At 38.5% G+C, this 23,142-nt stretch overlaps 1 protein-coding gene across 46 annotated transcripts in view; it reads right to left on the bottom strand.

Annotated features, from left to right (window-relative positions):
- The window catches only part of PTPRD (protein tyrosine phosphatase receptor type D), a 1,485,253-nt gene that overhangs the window by 695,354 nt on the left and 766,757 nt on the right, over positions 1–23,142 (bottom strand). For all 46 annotated transcript variants that reach the window (XM_060762309.2, XM_060762310.2, XM_060762317.2 and 43 more), the window contains one exon: positions 4,127–4,149. The gene's annotated coding sequence lies outside the window, so the exon portion shown is untranslated. The remainder of the gene's footprint in view (positions 1–4,126; positions 4,150–23,142) is intronic.

Genomic DNA, 23,142 nt, shown 5'->3' with positions numbered 1-23,142 from the left:
GAAAAAGAAACTGGTGAAACTATATCTGAAGATTCTTTGCCTAGAAAAATCCTATGAATTTTACAGGATCACTTTGAGTCACGGGATTTGAAGACACAAACACATGCATTCTTTCTCTTAGGGTTTATTTTATTTTATTTTCTGTTTCAGTTTCAGGACCAGTTATGTTCTCTATCTACCCAGTCAGCAATAAAGTTTGTTCAGCTATAAACTTCATTACTGACTAAGTACCCACTCACCAAGTATACTTCCATCATGAGTTATGATCCATAAATCAATGTGTAACTTATTCCAGAACTTTCACTTTCTCAGTGGAATGAAAGACAAGGAGGAAATAGAGTTGAGTTTCCTCAGCATACTCTTTTATACCTAATTCCAAATCTTCAGATGACTCCACTCAGCAGTTTCGTGTAGATTTAAAAATATAGCAACAAGAGAGGCTAAACCACTCTGCCCTGGCTCCACTGCATAATTTCCATCTGGTCAAACATATTTTTCTAGAGTCAACCATTTTGGTATGAATGGAACCACTCAAAAGCTCAGTGCCTGTTCCCTATTTTCAGAAAGCTGGCTACATGAGTTGGGTTATTATAAGGTTCCAGAAAGAATGTTGTCAGGTATTGAGATTTTAAAATACGTATTATATGCTATTGAGGTATTATTTCTCCATTTGTATGTTTGCTTGGCTAGATGTTTCATATTATTTGCCCTAGGTTCTAGTTTAATACTGCTTTGCATTGATTGGTGTAGTTAGAAGAAGAAAGGAAGGAAGGAAGGAAGGAAAGAAATTCATTATTTGATATAATATAAGGGGGAATATACAAATTAAATTATTTAAAATGGAGTGGCAAATAGTAATTACAAAGATGGTTGCCATGCAACTGCAAAAGTTCTTATGAACACATCACACAAAATAGATTTGTTAAGTGTGCTGATATTTTGCCTTGACCTTTTTCAGTTATACACCTGACCAGATAGCCTGCAAATGTGTCTGCCGGAATGATAACAGTAAAAGTATTTGGTGGAAGAAAAAAAATGCACACAGAGAGAAAATATGGATTTGCTATGTGATTAGAAATAATGATTTTTATTATAGTCAAAAGGTTATGGATAAAGAGTTCATGCTCCAAAAAATAAAGAATTCATTTGTATGGAGATTGTTTTGTCAGTGAAGATTATATCCATTGTAAATAAAAGGGCCTGAGCCTATGAACCCTCTATAACCTCTCTGTAAGGTTTTGCCAATGCACTCTGTAAAGTAATATACTGACTTTTAAAGTTAGATCAAACCATATCTTTTCCAGAACCACAGGAGTCAGTTCAAATATCTCTGTGTTCTCTCTGGATGACTTATATTTCAATAGAAGTTGTAAACTGGTAAAAAACAGGGATTTAGAGCACCTCAGGATATTTAAAAGTTTAGGTACAGCCTTGAAATTGGCAGGTGAAATAGGTTGAAACCACATGGTATTTTTAGGCTAAAGCACACCACTGAATTTCATGCCAGTGACCAGTCTACCACGTTGGGACAGCCAGACTGGCATGTGGGTGCACATTCTCTGGAGTGAGAATGGTGCCCCCATCTCTCCTCTTCCACAATTCACAAGCAATTTAGTGGAGTCCACAATGGTGCAATGGGTAAACTCTTGTGTTGGCAGGACTGCTTACTGACAGGTTGGTGGTTCAAATCTGGGGAGAGTGGTTGAGCTCCCTCTGTCAGCTTCAGCTCCCCATGCGGTGACATGAGAGAAGCCTCCCACAGGATGGTAAAACATCAAACATCCGGGTGTCCTCTGGGCAATGTCCTTGCAGATGGCCAATTCTCTCACGCCATAAGCAACTTGCAGTTTCTCAAGTTGCTCCTGACACACACACACACACACACAAGCAATATACTACCCATCTCTAGCAAATGGAATAAGTCCTTACACCATGCTGTAGTTGGAAGCAATGGGCATGCAAAAACAAGAAAACAAGAAAGGAAGAAATAAGGAGGAAATGACTGGTTGGCATTTACATTAGATGATTGCTAAGAAATGTATCACAACCAGATAGCCATCAAATCTATGGCATGCCCATTGAAAGCGATATATATATATTTACTTAGCAACTTATTGGCTGATTTTTTTCCTATAAGAAAAATGCTGTTTGATGTTTAGTAATAAAATGTGCCTTTATTTGAGGGTTTCAGTTGAAATATCTTGCATTAGGAAGGTGGAATCTCTTGACTTTCAGTTTTTAAGATCTGTCCCTTAAGCTACTGTTTACAAACAAAATATTCTATTCTGAGAAGACAGAATAGGTTTATATACCATATATATGAATATATACAAACCATATCAAAAACATCAGAGAGAAAGATAGACTGAAAATAGAATCATTGCTTCACAAATGTCTGGGTTAATAAAATGCAGATGTACCATTTGGGTTAAAATTGTGACCTATTGTCATGTCTAAATTTTACTGTCTGCTTCCCTTAAATTGAGATTGAAATATATGAAAACAGATTTTCAAAAAATTAATGTAGAAGTTGGACTCTTCCAGCTGACACAAACATGTCAGGAGATTGTGCTGTTTATTGATGTTGTTCTTATTTTAAAAAATTCAAACAATATTTATGTTACAACTGGGTTTGATTTATAACTGGGTTTCTATTTATTTATTTATTTATTTATTTATTTATTTATTTATTTATTTATGAATTATAGTGTGCCAGTGCATTATTAAACTGAACATTTCCCATTATATCAATGCAAGAGGTTTTTTTTTTAATCTCAGCATATAAAATGTGTCTTTCAAATCACAGGTTATCCAGAGCAAACCACGTCTGTTTTTAAAAAACCTTAAAAGAGCACTAGTGTAAATCCAACAAAATGCTGCAAATAGTCACAAAACCACCCCATAAAGGAACCTGGAAGTAACAGCAACTAGAAAAATGTGACAAAATTTAAGGAATCTGATTGCAAGCATTCACATTTCTCTTTATCAATCAAGGTGAGCCCTTTATAAGTCAAACAACATCTTTATGCCACAATTACACCGGATTTTTGAAAAAAAAAATCAGAAAAAAGATAGAACAATTCAGTGATACAGCTTGAGTCTGAGAGGTCTCCTTTAGCCCTACTGACTCAAATTTAGAGCATTTAAATCGTGAAGTTTTCAACCTGTTTAGTTAAACACTTTCAAAATTGTAACCTTTAGTTCTGGCATTAAGGAATAGTTTCAAATCAAGTTCCAAGGGAGGCTGGGGAGAGAAGAATTTGGTGAGAAGATCAGATTTTCAAGTGAGCTCCTAGATTCATCTGGACACCTTTTCCTGTTTTTCCTGATATTTTTGGCTGTTTTATCAGATTACAAGTGGAATATAAAATACTGGTATTTGAGAATCTCCATATTCATTATAATTCACCATGTAATTTGCCTAATTAACCAACTTTGGGTATAATCTGGAAGCTGAGCTGCCTGTCTTTGGTGAATTACATGCCAACCTGAGCCACATTTTTTTAAAAAAACCTCACTGTATCTCAAATTAATATAAAACAGCATATTATGACAAAATCAAAACATAGGCTTTTTTCTGATAGTCCTTTACTTTTTCATTTTCTGGAAAAATTACGATAAAATATACACATGCATCCAGCTCTCGGGAGCAGTTAGATGTGGTGCTGTCTTTGAATGCTGTGAAGACTGCTTCCATGAGCCACTTCAGTAGACCTTCTAGTCATCTTTTGTCAGGAATGCCTAAAATCTGTGCTACTTAATTGTCACATACACTGGTAGCTACAGATATTTAACTAAGCAACATAGTTGCTATATCTGAGGCGGTCATATGAATTACAATTGCTTTTTCATACTGAGTTGTGAGAGTTTAAGGAGGGGAAACATGGTAAATTTTCATTTATTTACTCTGACATGAGAAAAGAGACAGACTGAGCTTGAACTTTCCAATACTACTAACAAAGGCATATCTGCCACAAAGAAAACAGGGGGGAAAGATCATCTATAATATTTAGAACAGTCATATCGCATTTCATGAAGACATTTTGCAAGACAATGCTTGTATGCTTTTAGTGTTTTGCTCTAATTATTAGGCACATCATTTGTTTTTATTCTGTTGCAGTCTTACCTCAACCTTGTGAACCACAGCTCCTGTTGAGAGAGAGGAAAAGAAATTTCTTTATCTTCAGTGGTAGCTTTTAAAAGACAAACATCTTGATCCTGATGCTATGCATAAAACAGTAAATAACCAAACATTAGTTATCAAATGTACTGTATAAACTGTTTAAACTATGTTTAATTCAGTCATTACAGTGGAAATAACATATTTTGGTATGAATCTAGGCATATCATATGGATAGTCCTCATTCACTGAGGACTCTCCACGGGTCATAGAAATGTTCTGTTCTTTCTTTCCATATACAAGGATATATACCACAATGTGCTCTATGGAAATGGGACATTTGAAGACTTCTCATTTCTAACTGATCAAAGAATACAACGCCAGATTCTGAAAGTAGGAATTAATCACAGTAATTGATGAGGCTCCTTTTTCTTCACATTGCCCTCATGTGGTGGCTAAATATATGGATGCATCATTGCAATCCTTCATTTATCGCATTTCTGGGTCCAACCCCTATTGTTGATCTCAACTAGAGCACACACACTGAATCAATAGAACTTATCGAAATGTTGGTCTAATATATTAGTACTGATTAGATGGCTCTGCTCAAGATGAGCACACAACTGACTTACTGCCATAGAAATATCAGACTGAACCTTTAACTTTTCCTCTAATAAACACCCACCCACCTCATAACTTTCTACAAAGAACCATAAAGTTACATAAGATTCCTTTTGTCCAAGTGACACAGACAATTCCTATCACCTAAAGCCATCATGACAAAGTTGGCTACCTAATAATTCTTTCTAATAGTAAATCATTGTATGTCCCCAAATGATTGGTTTTATGTAATTTTGACATTTTGACAGTGGAATCACGTTAAGGCTGTGGTTGGCCCATCGGGTTATACTAACAGCTACAAACAAATCTTGCCTACCAGAAAGCTGGCAATTTAAGCCATGGGTTAGGGTGAGCTCCTGCTGTCAGTCCTAGCTTCTGCTTACCCAGCAGTTCAAAAACAGCAATGTGAGTAAATCAATAGTAGCACTTTGGCGGAGAGGTAAAAGAAGCCTCTGAAGAAGTGATGCCAGCAATTTGATTAGGTAGGCATCAATGGACAACAGGTTTCTTGGCATGGAAGATGGAACAACAGCACCTCCTCATGGCCAAGTTAAGCACAGCCTCCAGATGCCGGAAATGAAAAAGAGGGAAGTCTTGCCTCTGTCTATGTACTGTCTGTCTTTGTTAATTGTATAAAGGCTTTCAATATTTGCCATATATGTGTTTTGTAATCTGCTCCGAGTCTCCTCAGGAAGATAAAGTGGAATATAAATAAAGTTTCTTATTATCTTATTATTATTGCTTCCACTCTGAGCCCTTACATGTTTTACTGAGGGTGAAGCAGGCCTCACCCTCAGTAAAACCACTTAAAAGTCACCCTCAGGTCTTTTAATATTGTACAAGGTGGAATAGAAATGTTTTTATAAATCATTCAATAGTTAAATAACTCCATCTATAGGTGCTCTGAGACACAGGTTTCTGAACCAAATTCAAGCTTCTCTTTTTAAATGGCTTCTCTAGATCTAATGTAAGGGTTAGGTGACTTTCCTAGAGTTGTTCTGCTTTTTGGCAGGGGGTTGGACTGGATGGCCCATGAGGTCTCTTCCAACTCTCTGATTCTATGACCTCTTGTGATCTGAAAAGTACTAATCTCCAGGTGTGACCAGAGATGTCACAAGACTCAAAACATGGTAAATTAGAGACAAAGCAACCTGAAACATTAGATACAGAAATAGGAAGGAATCTGGCAAACTAGAAGTAAGCAAGGACAGAATCTAATTTGTCAAATACTGATAACAAACACAGTTTTACAGATGGAGTACAATATCAAATGATTGCCAGGTTTTGCTTTTTGTAAAGATTATGAACTATCTAGCCTGATATGACTTCGGTTTAAGCTCTCTGAAACATCATACTCTCCCATATAAGGCAGTGTAGTCTCTAAGGATCTCATCACATGGAGGCAGAAAAGCTAGGGGACAGCGGGGGAAATCGTGGGACACCATCACACTGCGTTCCCTTCTGGTCCCTTCCCATGTCCCCTCTCAGGTTTATTCTATGTGCTGCCAGCACAGAGCTCAATGTAGCCCCACCAGAAGTAGCCCTGCATAATATGATGGGCTCCAGGGGACTCTGAGCTGACAGTGTGCTGGCAGCATAGAGAATCAAGGAAATGACACTTCTCTGCTTTAATGGAAAAGGTCCTAAGACCCCCCCCCCCCCAAATGTTTATTTCACTTTAGAGTCGCTATAATTTGGAAATGACTTGCAATTTATATGTGAAACTGTGCAAGAAAGAATATTTCCATTATATTTTTTCCAGTAGAAAATGGCTCTTTACAGCCATTTCCCAAAATAAAACTGAAAGCATAGTGCCCTTGTGTTCAAGAATGGGAATCAAATAGTGGACTGAGCACCAAAATTGATCATATTAATGTTTACATTGTACAGTCTGTATTCACACACCCTGGAGATATATATACAGGGTTAGTCAAAATGCATAGGCCAATAAGCCATTGTATATAGATAGATAGATAGATAGATAGATAGATAGATATATGATATATATATAGTCACTTCATTGTACTGTCAAAGGCTTTCATGGTTGGAATCACTGGGTTGTTGTAGGTTTTTTGGGCTATATGGCCATGTCACAATCTCTGAGGATGCTTGCCATAGATGCAGGCGAAATGTCAGGAGACAATGCTTCTAGAACATGGCCATATAGCCCGAAAAATCTACAACAACCCAGCCACTTCATTTCTCACAAGTTACTTCTGATTGCCACTATCTTTACTATTACATGTCTTATTTCTGTATCATAGTGGTAGAAATGATTTCCTCTTCCTTTCCCAAATAAGAGGGTTATTTGACATGACATCTGGAAATAGCATACAGTACATCCTTTGGATGTCAGCAGAGTTTATTCCAATTCTTCATGGATCTTCAGCTGGTCTCCTCTATAGTTGAAAAAAAGTTCTAATTCTTTGATAACACTGTTTGGAATTCCTGACTTGTGGTTTGTGAAGAGAAAATATTGTAGAGGTTTAAAATCTAGCCCTTGAGATTACCTGACATTTGTAATAAGAAAGAACTTTCCACGTGGCCTAACGCTTCTCCAATGCATGGAGAGGTGAATCCAAAGGATACTGCCATCAGCTGAAATAAATTTTACGTTGTCTTTTATTGTGCCAGTGGGAGCTTTAAGGTGGCTGGGAGATTGAGGAATAAGAGATGCTCTGAAAAGTGTTAAAATATGGTATAAAAATATCTTTACAGTGATTAGCATGAACAGTTAAGGTGCTATAGATATGTTTAAAGATTTATAATGGGACACTATTTCTTGGCTTTAACAATGGATTCATCAATTGGCTGACTTCAAACTCTTCACATGAATGAGTTCTAGAAAAGAGGGAAATGAAAAGATGCGCAGAAGAGCTTCCATTTATGCACCTTTGTAGATTGATGAAACTCAGCAGTATTATTTCCCAAGCGTAAGTGGAATACTATAAAGAAAGATATCTGCATGTTTGGATTATTATTATTATTATTATTATTATTATTATTATTATTATTAGAAACACAGCAAGATTAGTACACAGCAAACAAGATCACTATGCTGATTGTTGTACTGGATCACACATCAGATACTTCCCAAGTGTCTAGGACTATGTGATGTATCGGTGAATAATGCATGCAGATCTCAGTAGGGTGGCCACCCTACTGGGATGATGATGATGATTATTATTATTATTACTATTATTGAGAGGAGATTAAATCTAACAGATATTGCCTCTTCTTTTGTTTAATTAATCCCAGTTGAAATGAAGTACTGGGTTTCTTTTAATTTAATAACTTTTTATTAATTTATTTCAATATATACATCACATTTCTAGGCCAACTTTAAAAAAATAGTCCATATTAATGTATGCCCCTACTAACATTTTAAAATGCATGCAAAATTAGTAACCCATTACAACATGCAAAAGCTGCTAAATGCTTTAATTTTTGGAATTCAATAAAAGATTGTTTATTGAATTGTAAATTTCTTCCAAGAAGCATGAGGTAAGTGATACTCAATACAGAACCATGACAGATGACAAATATTAGAATTATAACTTGGTGTGGATGCTCAGGAAGTAATTAGATATTTCACAGCCTGACTCCATGAACTCAATTTCTGTACCAACTTGCAGGATGGGGAATTGCGAACTCTATGAACCTTTTGACCCCTCTTCTGCTCTTGCTCAAAATATAGGGTTTGAAGACTGTTCTGACAATGTCCTTGTTTTACATGTAGTTAGCTGCAATTCATATGCTTTTGGACCTGATGCAGGCATAGTTGTAATCAGCCACTACATTTCATTCACACTCAAGCACTTCATTTATGGAGGAATGTTCTCAAGGGTTTCCCTGTAGGATGCTGAGAAATCAGCTTCAGAGTACTTGTGTTTTTCTACATTGATGTAAACAAAAATATATTTACCTATAAGTGTACTCAGGAATCATAACCATATTTGAATAAAAAATGTGTATGAATTGCCATAGTTTGCTCATATGTTGAAACTAATAAAATGGTATAGATATCATTTATAGGAGAGTTTCCTAGATGAGTTGCTGCAAACCCATAATAAAAGATTTCTTAGGGGTTTTTTTAAGAAAGATTGTCATTTTTGATAAGCATTTAATTATAAACACAGCAAAAACAACTCAGGACACATTCTCCCTGAAACTAATCCTATTTATTTCCTATATTTTTACCCCGCCCTTCTCAGCCCTGAGGGGGGACTCGGGGCGGCCTCACAAAAGCGCCATAGTATGCCGACATTATAAAAACAATCAACAATGCATCAAAAATATTAAAAACAATAATTAAACAATTGAATTAAAACAATTGAATTCCACTGCTCAGTGTAAGGAAATACTCCTGGACAGAGATATACTGGAACTAAGTGGTATACTGAGAATGAAGGATCCAGTATTTTAAACTGAATTATATTATTATTCATTTGCAGTAAAAATTGACCTCTCCTAATAAAACATTAAACATTATTAAACACATCACATAAATTAACAACACATTATATAATGATTAAAGGAGATCACAGGTGAGTAATAGGTGACTCATCACCCATCAATGTTTTTATTGCAGTTTAAAATCCAGCATTTTGATCTGAAATGAATATATGACAACAACAAAAAAAGGATTATTGGGCAGTGATGGGTGACCAAAAGATAGAAAGTTCCAGCCCGAAGTCTTGCCCCCTTCAGTTAAATTAGCCGAAATTTCCTTTAACATGTCTTCAAGGAAAGGACAACTTCTCCTAGTCTACCGGGGGGGGGGGGGATCTAACTCAATACAAGAATTTAGGAAAAGCTAGACCATTCCTTGATCTACTCCCTTAAGCCAGTACCCCCAAATACAGTATGCCCTCCTTATCTATCAATTTGATATCCACATTTTCACTTACCTACACTTGAGAAACATATTACCCTAGATGTGTTTCTGGGCCTCTCTTTGTCCTCCAATGATATTCAAAGTATAGTGCCCAGTATAGTGAAAATATAGTGTTTGTTATTCTCCACAGTTTCAGAAAGTCATGAGGAAGTCTTGAAACATATCCCCTGAGGATACAGAGATTGTATTGTATGCTAATGGTTATGTTTCCGCGCCAATCAAGGAGTTTGGTTAGAGGGTGGAGCATGGCCTAGACTGTCACAGATACTGTCGTTTCTCTAGCAGACAGTTTTGTTGTTTATGAATCTATCCCAACATTATTTTGGAGAGTTTATCAGGAAAGTCTGATATTCAAAAATTAATGACTACTTCATGGTGTGATCCAATCTGACTGAGCATATGATACAGAAGTAGCCTTTGTGTGCTTAACCTCAAAATCTTTATTCTATTTTACAACCTATACTTAATCTAATAGTATTACGCCTGTCTAGAAACCTGTCATAGACAAAAGATGACAAATTAATGCCTCAAAACCATGACAAGTTGTTAATATATAAAATACAGTCAGGCCTCCATATTTGTGGAGGTTAGTGGTGCAAAACACCCTGCAAAAGTGGAAAAATGCAAATATTTCAGGCTTCCTCAACTATGTATGTACCACACAAAAATGCAGTACAATTTACAGATTCTACCCACCCTTCACAATATAAGAACAGGCAGCTGGTGAGATTTTTTAGCATCTCTGCTGCTATTCTATGCCATTTTTATAGGGACTTATAAGACCTGACTCACACTTGCAGTCTCACAGTTTCAGTCTTGTGAATCTTGCCAAGAGACTGGGGACACTAGCTGAGACCTATAAATACCCATTAAAATGGTTTAGGGCAACAGGTAGAACAAATAATCTGCAGAATCAAATCTGCTAACTTTAAACCCATAATTGTGGAGGGCCAACTGCATTTTAAACCAAGGCAAGATCTTCACTGTCATCATGAATGTCTAGCCTCTTAAGAAGAACCCTATAGGCAATTTACCTTGAATGTCACAAAGTATCTGACAAGATACTCTATGACTTGGACCAGTTACTTAACAGGTAACATTCTAAGTCAATATATGCGAGAACCTGAATGGACTAAAGTCCTGCTAGTCACATTTTTTAGAATAGTTCATTTTATCTTGGCTAGAAAATGGGCCATGTATTCTGGTTCTAAGTGAAATCTCAATAGCAGGGGAGATTGGACTTGGTATAGTGGCAGAGAGTGCAATGCTTTGCATAATTTTTCATGGATCCTTGTTCTATACACTGCATTTTTACATTGACAAATGCATATTGTGTATATTATTATTTATTATTCATTTCAAGCATTTATAATCTGTCCTTCTCACACACACCCCGGGGGGGGGGGGGGGGACTCAGGGCAGCTTACAGAAGGCAACCTTTAGATGCCAAACTTTGTACTAACAATTAACACTAACCAACAGTTAAACAATTACAACAATTAGAAATACACCAAAATTTACATAATTTTAAAATCATTAATTTGAAATCATGATCCAGTATATGTCCAGCATAATATGAAAATGGGTAGTAAATAATTATGTTTATATGCAGTCTTTTTCGTAATAAAATTATTTTTTCACCCCAAGATTATCTCTTCACTTAAATTACTTACTTTGTTACTTAGGCGATCCTTCATTGTTCAAGTAAGTATGTACTCCAAGTTCAGTGTTCTGGCGGTGGGAATGTAGGTGGCTATGGAGCCCTATTCTTGACTTGCATGTTCTCCCACAGTGAGGGCATCAGTTTCCAGGTGGGAGGCGGTCCCGGTCGGAGTATAACATAATTAACGACTGACCATAGGTCAAATATATCAATGGCCGATGTTATTGGTAGGTATGACTGCCACCACCTCAGCTTTATTGGTCTGAGGAACCAAAGGTGTGAATGTGTGGTAGGTAAAGTGTGTTTGCCCTTGGTTCTTTTGTAACTGCTTTACTGGTTGACTGGACTCTAAAAAGGTTAGACAGACTGAGGCTGAAACCAGTTAAAGGTGAACTAGAAAAGGTTAATGAACTTTAAACAAATATCAACTCATAGAATGAGCGGTACAGAAGCTTAATTCAGTTGTAGAGACTTAGTTATTTAAACAAGTAGTTCCACTGACAATAAAGCTTTTAAAACTGTGAGTTTCTTTAATCATACTGCTCTATTCTTAGAAACAGTATCACTTAGAGAACAGACTCCTATCTGGCTCACACACAGGGCAAAAATCTCTCTTATACTTTCCCTAAGTATAAGAAGACAAGTCTCTCTGTTCCTGATTCTCTCAATACAGTAACCCTAGCCCTTGACTGTAACTCATTCCCTATCCTTAAGGCTCACTTTAAAGCTTTCTTTCCCTGTCAGATTCCTATTCTAGCTTCCTCTCTTAAAATCCCATACTTCTGTGTCTGATGTCAAGACACTTCCCCCTTGTCAAAAGCTGACAGCCTCTTTCCCTCTCTCAACCGACTCCTCCCCTAATTGCTCTGACCAATCAGGAGTTGGCTTGACTCCTCCTCCTGCTTCTGCCTGTCTTTCAAGATGACAGCCACAGACTTTCAGGCTTCGGCCTGGATGCCTTAAAGGTAGATTTCACTACAACGTGCCTTCCTCTTGGCATGTTTCTCCCTTTTGCCCTCCATTCATGCCTCTTCAAATTCTACAGCACTGCTGGTCACACTCCAGCACTCCAGCTAGAGTGCTCAAGGGCCAGGGCTTCCCAGTTCTTGGAGTTTATGCCACAGTTTTTAAGGTTAGCTTTGAGCCCATCTTTAAATCTCCTTTCCTATCCTCCAACATTCCATTTTCTGTTCTTGAGTTTGGAGTAGAGCAACTGCTTTGGGAGACGGTGATCAGGCATTCAGACGACGTGGCCAGTCTATCAGAGTTGATGGAGGAGGACCATCACTTTAATGCTGGTGGTCTTTTCTGACATTTGTCCGTCTGTCTTCCCAAGAGATTTGCAGGATTTTTCAGAGGCAATGCTAATGGAATGTTCCAGGAGTCACTGATTTACCTTTTCACCAAATATTCCTAAATTCGTATTAAATGTATTTAAATTCAAGACTTCTGTCAATGTATGCCTTCAGAAGACATGGCCCTAGTTTTGCAAGTCTTGAGTAGGGTGTTGAAAACTGGTGCTCATCAAGGTCTGTCATCCAAAAGTTAAAGCCAGCTTGACAGCAAATAACAATTACTATTTATGTCTTTGGTCATAGTATGGTGAGGGTTATAGTAAGATGAACAGTGATTGTGCAGTACCAAGCTAACTACATTCAGAGACTACTAAAGCTAATGTTAACTTGTCAGCATGCAAACATAACTAAACTATTTATTTATTTATTTATTTCATATACTTGTACCCTGCCCTTCTCACCCTCGAGGGGGGACTCAGGGCGGCCACACAGCAAACACCATTCGGTGCCATCATAATGATACGAACAATAAACAAGTTCATTAAAACAAAACATTAAATAAACAGTTGTTAAAACACGCCAATTAAAATCCAGGTCCGGGTCAATTCATTGTCACTTCGAAATTGCTTGTGTTCTTCATACAAGCTGCTGTTCAATGGTCAAATGCAAGGTCCCACAGCCAAGTCTTTATTTTCCTTCTAAAGGACAGGAGAGAGGTGGCCAGTCTGATGTCTTTGGAGAGGGAATTCCATAGACAGGGAGCCACTGTTGAGAAGGCCCTGCCTCTCCACCAATCGCGTTTGCGACGGGGGTGGGATCAAGAACAGGGCCTCTCCAGATGATCTTAAAGTTCATGATGATTCATAGAAGGAGATACGTTCAGACATGTAGTCTGGGCCAGAACTGTTTAGAGCTTTAAAGGTTAAAACCAGCACTTTGAATTGTGCTTGGAAGCAGATTGGCAACCAGTGGAGCTAGCATAACAGAGGAGTTGTATGCTCCTTGTATGCTGCTCCGATGAGCAACCTGGCTGCTGACCGTTGGACTAATTGAAGCTTCCAGGCAGTCTTCAAAGGCAGCCCCATGTAGAGCACACTGCGGTAGTCTAATCAGGATGTAACAAGAGTATGGACCACCGTGACCAAGCCAGACTTCCCAAGGTACAGGCACAGCTGGCACACAAGTTTTAATTGTGCGAAAGCTCTCCTGACCACTGCTGAGACCTGGGGTCTCAGGGGGAGTGTTTACAGTAACTCCAAATGTCTTTATTTTCAAAGAGGCAGAAACTGTGCTTTCAGGCTGCTTGAAGTAACTCTTACAAATGAGTAAAAGAAGAGGGTGTGATTAGTAATTGCAATCCTACTAAATTTTCTCACAGAAGTCAAATGGTAATCCTTCCCATTGGATATTACCAACATCAATAGAGAGAAAAGTCTGTTGTGCCCATGGGATTTCACATAGTCCCTGTATATTATGTAATAAGCTACACTGGACAAGCAGATCTGCATGATGTTTTCCTCAGCATTGCAATTCAAGTAGCCTACAACAATATGCAGAAAATTAGCTGGCTGTGATCATGGCAGTTCATTATGTTATTATATGCAGCTTCATTTATCATTGAAACAAAGAGGATCTCACACTGCTCTGAAAAAGACAGCATATGCACCCTTCCACCTGCTGCATGAAAACCTCTTTGACTGAAGAAAGGGGTTTTACAATAGATAACCAGAGACAGAGAAAAGAGAAGTACCTGAACAGCAAGCATACCAGGATAATCAGTTCTCAATATAACACTGTGTAAGATCTGAAAGTGGCCTGACAACTCTTACAAGTTAAAATAATAAGAGATTTGTGGCTTTGTAGTTCCTCATTTGTAGGATATGGTTTCATCTCTGTGTCCTATTCACATAAACTGAGTAATGGGGCATTGGGACAATGTGTGGGGAAAGAACAACAAAAACAAAAATCCCTGCAGCATTCTTCATTATTCACCATTTCCCCATTCAGTATGAACAGAATAATGACTAATTTGGAAAGTATGGTCTAACTAGCTGGTTGTTGTTGTTCATTCGTTCAGTCGTCTTTGTGACCTCATGGACCAGTCCACGCCAGAGCTCCCTGTCGGCCGTCACCACCCCCAGCTCCTTCAAGGTCAGTCCAGTCACTTCAAGGATGCCATCCATCCATCTTGCCCTTGGTCGGCCCCTCTTCCTTTTGCCTTCCACTTTCCCCAGCATAATTGTCTTCTCTAGGCTTTGCTGTCTCCTCATGATGTGGCCAAAGTACTTCAACTTTGTCTCTAGTATCCTTCCTTCCAATGAGCAGCCGGGCTTTATTTCCTGGAGGATGGACTGGCTGGATCTTCTCGCAGTCCAAGGCACTCTCAGCACTTTTCTCCAGCACCACAGCTCAAAAGCATCGATCTTCCTTCGCTCAGCATTCCCTATGGTCCAGCTCTCACATCCGTAGGTTACTACAGGGAATACCATGGCTTTGACTAGGCGGATCTTTGTTGCCAGTGTGATGTCTCTACTCTTTACTATTTTATCGAGACTGGACATTACTCTCCTCCCAAGAAGTAAGCGTCTTCTGATTTCCTGGCCACAGTCTGCATCTGCCGTAATCTTTGCACCTAGAAATACAAAGTCTGTCACGGCCTCCACGTTTTCTCCCTCTATTTCCCAGATGTCAATAATTCTTGTTGCCATAATTTTGGTTTTTTTGATGTTTAGCTGCAACCCAGCTTTTGCGCTTTCTTCTTTCACCTTGATTAGAAGGCTCCTCAGCTCCTCCTCGCTTTCGGCCATCAGAGTGGTGTCATCTGCATATCTGAGGTTGTTAATGTTTCTTCCAGCAATCTTAACCCCAGCTTTGCATTCATCAAGCCCCGCACATCGCATGATGTGTTCTGCATACAAGTTCAAAAGGTGGGGTGAGAGTATGCAGCCTTGCCGTACGCCTTTCCCAATCTTGAACCAGTCTGTTGTTCCGTGGTCAGTTCTGACTGTTGCTAATTGGTCCTTGTACAGATTCCTCAGGAGAGAGACAAGGTGGCTTGGGATGCCCATCCCACCAAGAACTTGCCACAATTTATTATGATCCACACAGTCAAAGGCTTTAGAATAGTCAATGAAGCAAAAATAGATGTTTTTCTGAAACTCTCTGCCTTTCTCCATTATCCAGCGGATATTGGCAATCTGGTCTCTCGTTCCTCTGCCTTTTCTAAACCCAGCTTGAACATCTGGCAACTCTCGCTCCATGTATTGCAGGATCTTGAGCATTACCTTACTGACATGAGAAATAAGGGCCACTGTACGGAAGTTTGAGCACTCTTTGGCATTTCCCTTTTTTGGTATGGGGATATAAGTTGATTTTTTCCAGTCTGATGGCCATTCTTGTGTTTTCCATATTTGCTGGCATATGGCATGCATCACCTTGACAGCATCATCTTTTAAGATTTTAAACAGTTCAGCTGGGATCCCGTCGTCTCCTGCTGCCTTGTTGTTAGCAATGCTTCTTAAGGCCCATTCAACCTCACTCCTCAGGATGTCTGGTTCTAATTCATTCACCACACCATCAAAGCTATCCTCGATATTATTATCCTTCCTATACAGCTCTTCTGTATAGTCTCGCCACCTTCTCTTGATCTCTTCAGCTTCTGTTAGGTCCCTGCCATCTTTCTTTCTTATCATACCAATTTTTGCCTGAAATTTACCTCCAATGTTTCTAATTTTCTGGAAGAGGTCTCTTGTCCTTCCTATTCTGTTGTCTTTTTCCACTTCCATGCATTGCTTATTTAAAAATAGTTCCTTATCTCTTCTGGCTAATCTCTGGAATTGCGCATTTAACTGGGCATATCTCTCCTTATCCCTGTTTCCTTTTGCTTTCCTCCTTTCTTGGGCTACTTCCAGTGTCTCAGCAGACAACCATTTTGCCTTCTTGGTTTTCTTTTTCTTTGGGACGTACTTTGTTGCCGCCTCCTGAACAATGTCTTGGACTTCTGTCCATAGTTCTTCTGGGACTCTGTTTACTAAATCTAGTCCTTCAAATCTGTTCTTCACTTCCACTGTATATTCGCTAGGAATGTTAGTGAGATCATATCTAACTCGTCTGTGTATTTTCCCTGATCTCTTTAGTTTTATTCTAAATTGAGCAATAAGAAGTTCGTGATCTGAGCTACAGTAGATCTGGTGGTCATCTGATGTGAAGTGGCCTATTCCAGTCCATTTCAGTTCGCTGACCCCCAGAATGTCTATCTTTAGTCTTGACATCTCACCAATAACAACATCCAATTTGCCCTGGCAAATAGATCTTACATTCCAGGTTCCTATGGTGTGTTGATCTTTAGAGCATCGGATTTGTCGTTCACCTCCAGTACCGTCGGCCGCTAGCCTTCCTTTCAGCTTTGAGCTAGCTGTGTCATCACATCTGGGGCTAGTTGAACTTATTCTCTGCTCCTCCCCAGTAGCATTTTGGCCATCTTCCAACCTGGGAGTCCCATTTTCCAATGGCATACCGACATATCTCTGGTTGTACTGGCCTATCTCTTGAATATTTTTTTATTTTCCTTAATTTTCTTGGTTTTTTTTAATTTAGTGGGACTGACAACGTGTGGGACGGGTGGGTGTGGTGCGCGTGCATGTTTGGGGGCTTGGGGAGTCACTCTTTTAGCTTCTTTTTCTCCTCTCCTCCCCTCCTTCAGAAAATACTTTAAAAAGATAATAATCATCATTATTAATAATAGTAATCCCAACAAGCAAAAGGCAAAGCCTCATTCTCAGAAAACTACTACCGTTACCTCTCCTCCAGAGTAGAAAGTAGGAACAGTTTTAAGGAAGCATTAAACTTGAAGCAGAAAGGTGTGGGGGGGGGGGGAAGGCACCATCCCGGCAGGGCACAGTGAAGGCTTTTAAAGGAAGCCCAGGGAGATAGCTCTTTCTTCCCTGGGAACTGGGAAGCCTCCTTCAAATGCCTTGGAAAGCTGTGTGCAGGGATGGAGAGGCAGCGCACATCTGTCTCCTCTAGTATAAAAAGAAACAGCTTCAACATAGCATTAAATCCGGTCTTCTCTACAGACAGAAGGGAAAGGATCACATAAAGAGCAGTATCTTAACTCTGATGCTTTAAATCCAGATCTTAATGAAGGATATAAGATCAAACAATGCCTAAAATGGTGGGAAGGGGAGGCTGGGAAGTCCACCCCACCCCACCCCACCCCATAATGGGCCAGATAAGGTAATTTCTTAACCCAGTTGCTCAAACCCAGGCTCCCTTGAAGGGAAAAATGAAAAGATCCCAGGAATGGAAAGAGGAGCCTCGTAAGTTTCCCATTGCTACCAATGGGCAGGATCTTGCCATATTTTTCAGGTGATGACTGAAAAAGGCTATTCAGCTACCCACCCATTTTCAAGAGGCATGCATAAACAGATACAGGGGTCTACTGGAATCCAGCCAGAAGAAATGGATCGAAGTTCAGCCGAAATGCACAAGCCTAATAATCCATTGTGAGTAGCATGCCATCGGCATCTGTGAGGCCTTTGTTCTGCACTAGAATGGGAAGGACAAAAATGGCAGTGACTACTTGCCATTGTTGTGCTGGTCAAAATCATTGGCATAACACCCTCACCTCTCCTTCACAATCCCTCATCAATTCTACTGAAAAATCTTTACAAGAAGTTTGGGGCAACCGATCTGGCAATGCGTAGGGGAAGAAGGGAGGGAAAGTGACTTTCTCCCAATATATATGCTTCCCTTAATCACAACCACAACTTGGAGCAATTACTTTTTTGAATGTTACTTCTAAATGTTGGCAGCAGTAGATGATTCCTGAATGCCACCCATTTACACAATTCTGTTACTAACAACATGCATTGTTTACAGAGGACTTTGCAGAAAATGCTTCAGCTGTACTTCACAAAAAGGAAAATGAGCATGTTTGGCAAGCATTACAAATGTTGATTTATTATCAGTAAATGTTTGATTTTATATCCATTTTATATACTCCTATACCTGGGGCAACATGAAAATTTCTTGGGAAGAAAGGGGTTATGAGTAGAGAAAATATTAAGAAGCTCTGACCTAGAAATTAACAACCCTCTCTCAACATACAAATGCAATACCTCTCCAATAATCCCTTCCATAAATTCCTTTCTGATGTGAATTTCCAGTTCTCATCAACTCTAGCCACCACAGTCAATAGTAACTGGTGATGGGAGCTGTAATCCAATAACATCTGGAGTGTCACATATATTTGAAGCCAGTTATTTTTACCAGAGCACTACAGGCTAATTCATTTTAGGTGAGTATTGGGTACAGCAGAGTTGTGAAAAAGTATGAACATGCAGGTTAAATAATCTTTAACTGAGGTTTTTACTGGGAATTTAAACATTATCTATTCTACAGATGAAATAATTGTTTGTCATGTTGAATTTTTATAACATGAATTTATTTGAAACACAAATTTTTGTAGGCTATGAACCATGCTGTGTTAATTACTGTTACAGAGAGATGAAGAAAAAAGCAATTTCATATTCTTTGATATATCATGTTTAAATCTACACATTGGGTGGTATTTATATACTAGCAGCTTCTAAAGAAAATTCCAGAATATTTTTTACAATGGTTATACATAAAAAATAAATATTTCCTAGTAGTTAAAATTGTGATGACAAAAGAAAATCAGTATTTGCATAAATTGGCAAGGGTGATTCCAGGGGCAGTGCCAAACACTAAATAATATACAGTGCTTTATTAAAAGATTTATGTTGTTATTCCCTTCTTTGTGGAAACTGTGCACAGCATTACTTTAAGCCTTTCATCTTTTATCACAAAAATCCCTGCACCTATGTGTCTGAAATTTGGCAGGTAGCCTTCACTCATAAAGAACCACTATATCTGCCAACTATATCTAATTCTAAAAATTGGGGGAAATATGTTATAACCATTTCTTAATTTTCACTGTTAGTCAGAGGGAGACATGAACAGTTGGATTTCAGCAATGAGAGTTCAGTTTGAACCCAAGCTGAATTGGATAGTTGTCAAATCCAAATGAGGCTGTGTCCTGAACCACTGGATTTCCCAAACTAATGTCCATGGCTATCTTTTTGAAAAGAAGTTTGAAAAAGAAGATGCATACTTCCTTGATAGTAAATTCAAATATGCTCAAATTGAATTACACAACAGATTGGAGTTTAAATCAACTTCTTTCTTTCAGTTAGGACCTTATCTCATGTAAACCCCACCCCCCTCATGACCACTTCTCCTGATCACCCATGGGAATCCATATTGCTAGTGTGCTAAAATGGAGAGAAGATTCCTGACTGAAGAGGGAGGGGGAATCTGGAGAAAGTGAAAAGAAGATGGGGAAAGGAGGCCATCAACAAAAATGGATCTTGCCGCTTCCCTCCCACCTGTGGGATAATGCCCTAGGTCTCAAAGGCATTGCAAGTTCCCTTTGCATACTAATCCACACTAAACGATTATGTAGTTGAAAACTAAGATATTCAATGTCTGTGTACTGACACATAGAGTTCAACAATATAGGTGTGTTAGTCTGGATCTGTATGAAAGGGGATCTTGTAGCACCTTTGAGACTAACCGAGGGAAAAGATATTGATACATTGTATGCATTTTCATAAAAAAAGACTTAAGTCTATGGAAACTTATGCTTCCAGTATTGTTCTTTCAGGTTGGCTCTACACTGAACTATAATACAGTTTCAGAATGTGGATTAACCACATTGAACTTGATTATATCAGTCTACACTGCCTATAATCCAGATCAATACAGTTATTCCACATTCTGATACTGGATTAAAGGATAGTGTCAAACCTGCTGCAAGATTCCTTTGAATACACATAGAACTCATGAATAGTCAACCTTCAAGTAACCAGGAATCCTAACATCTATGAAACAAATGTCATTACACAATAGGATAAAATATTTCCAAATCTTAATTTATCATAGATACTAGACATAGAGTGAATGGCCACCTAGTGAGTCATTAGTTTAGACTGCTGAATGTCCATCACATTTGACTTGGTTTTTTTTGTGTCAGGAGCTACTTGAGAAACTGCAAGTTGCTTCTGGTGTGAGAGAATTGGCTGTCTGCAAGGACGTTGCCCAGGGAACACCTGGATGTTTTGATGTTTTAACATCCTTGTGGGAAACGTCTTTCATGTCCCCACATGGGGAGCTGGAGCTGACAGAGGAAGTTCTTTCATACTCTTCCTGGTTTCAAACCTCCAACCTGTCAGTCTTCAGTCCTACTGGCACAAGATTTTAAACTATTATGACACTGGGGGCTCCAGATTTGACTTGGTTCTCCAGCAAGATCTGCACATGGATGTAAATGGAAGTGATGCAGAGCAAAATGCTCAGTGAATTATCTCCAGCCATTCAACATATTTCAGTCTGAGGCCAAGGTCTGTGAGCGCCAAGAAGAAAAGAGACTTCCTTACTTCTTTGAAAAGCACCTCTAACAAACATGGCAAAACACTATATCTGAAAAAAAGAATCTGACTGTTTTAGGCCATATGAGTTCGTGTATGTGTATGCTGTGTGCATGTGCACAGCAGAAAATTAGCACAACACTTTCCCTTCAAAACATGAGAAATAATTTCTAAGCACTGTTTTCTAATAATTTTCAGTGTTTGCTCCATTTTACAATTTATTTTCTGCTTGAAGAATGCCAGAGATACGAACATGTGCAAAACTAAGATATGACAATTTTTATAATGATTTTTTGTATAGTGAAATTAAAAGAAGCCGCCAAAACAGGATTTCTGCAGTTCTGTTTAAATGTCTGCAGGTTACTGAGATTCCATTATTTTAATAGAACTGAATTGATATTCTGTGTTTGTATGCTGAATAACATGAAGGAACACATTTATGCCTGTATAATTCATTAAGGAAACTGTATAAATTTATGTGGAATATAGAACAACAACAATAAAGGGCTACTACTCTACAGAGTTTTTCAACAGTGTAAATCTGTTTGTCATCTTTACATATCATTATGGCTAGCTCAATTAATCTTTAAGAGCACAGGACACCTATGCTAAAAATGATTTTGAATGAGATGAAAGGAAAGCACAGTATAAAATGTTATTAGTTCTGGACACATCATTCATGATGACAGTATATATCTAATAATATTATTTCACCAATTATTTCCATAAAGTCAATTTCACTCATCTCATAATGGATACATTGGTCTGAAATCATCTTATCCAGTAATTTTAAAATTGATCTTAGCACATGTCTGCTTTAATAGAGCTCAGTGGCAAGTTGAAGTAGAGGCAATGCAAATATGAATGGCACAATCTAACTTGGAAACATCTAAAGAGCCATGTAGGTGTATCAGGCATTTGCAAGGGAGCAGTTCAAAACATATTGAGTTGCTATGATTCATCACAGCATGGGAAATTTACATTTTAGATAAATACACCCAGATTCATCAAAGCCACTCGGAAACTGACATTCACATAGTCATTTGTTTCAGACCCTTTTTATGATGATTAGTAAAACGAGTGTTTACACGGATCTCATTTTATACATCTTAAAAATACAAAATAATACAAAATAATAACCACAAACTATGGTTATCTTTGGGACTTGTCATTGTGTCTCAAAAAGAACCAATCTTTTGTTTTCCTTCACACATTTGATTCTTTGATGCCATTATGAACTCAGATATTCCCGTTCTTTACTTCTATTCCATCTTGAGTCATTTTTCTATTTTCGTAATCTTAATATAGATAGGGCACACACACTATTTCAGTATTGTGAATGTGTGAAATATGCTTTTTTTTAATTTCATAAAGAGAGTGATGGCTTCCATTGTGGTGACCTTTCCTACTACACCTCAACCAAAAATCTGTTTTAGCACAGTAAGGTCAGGGAGAGCCCAGGATTGCCAAAAACTGTAATATCATGGTTTTGTTACAAAATAAATTCCATCACTAGTCTAGAAGTTGCAACAAATTAATTCATCCCAGATGTTTCTCAGAACAATACAGATTGTTACACTGAGCATACTTGAAATATTCAGGTATAGATTGCACATCAGGTTAAATATCAAAGAGAAAATAGTCTGTCAAAAGCAAATGCGGCCTAAATAGTAGGCTGTGGACATTTCTGTTTTTGAAAAAAAGATCCGAATGCTTTGGAGGATTTTGCTGCCGAATCCATAAAAACAAACCGGATGGGGATCAGCCAAAGCCTTAGCTGGAACAGATCACAGCACGTGGATCTTTTCAGCTGGCGGGTGCTAATAGGAACCAATGGGGATGAGCAAGCAGCACTGACTACCTGAGGCGGATGGGGTGATGTGTGGGCAGTGCAACCTTGCTAATGAGGAAAACTGTTGCTCCGCCTTTACTTTCTTCCCCGGCAGCCTTCTCCATCCATTCCCAAATCCCCCCCCCCCCCACCTGCTTGAGGCAAATGAGAACTCACTTTTCCAGCAGCAATTTGTGCTACACAAGCATGGAAGGAGCCTTGTGCTCTCTCCTGAGGCATGACGGGAGTTAAGGTTTTTCTCTGT

Source organism: Anolis sagrei, chromosome 2 (assembly GCF_037176765.1).
Source record: "Anolis sagrei isolate rAnoSag1 chromosome 2, rAnoSag1.mat, whole genome shotgun sequence".
Lineage (NCBI taxonomy): Eukaryota > Metazoa > Chordata > Lepidosauria > Squamata > Dactyloidae > Anolis > Anolis sagrei.
The sequence above is the reverse complement of the archived record's forward strand: the minus strand, read 5'-3'. Positions and strand labels throughout refer to the sequence as shown.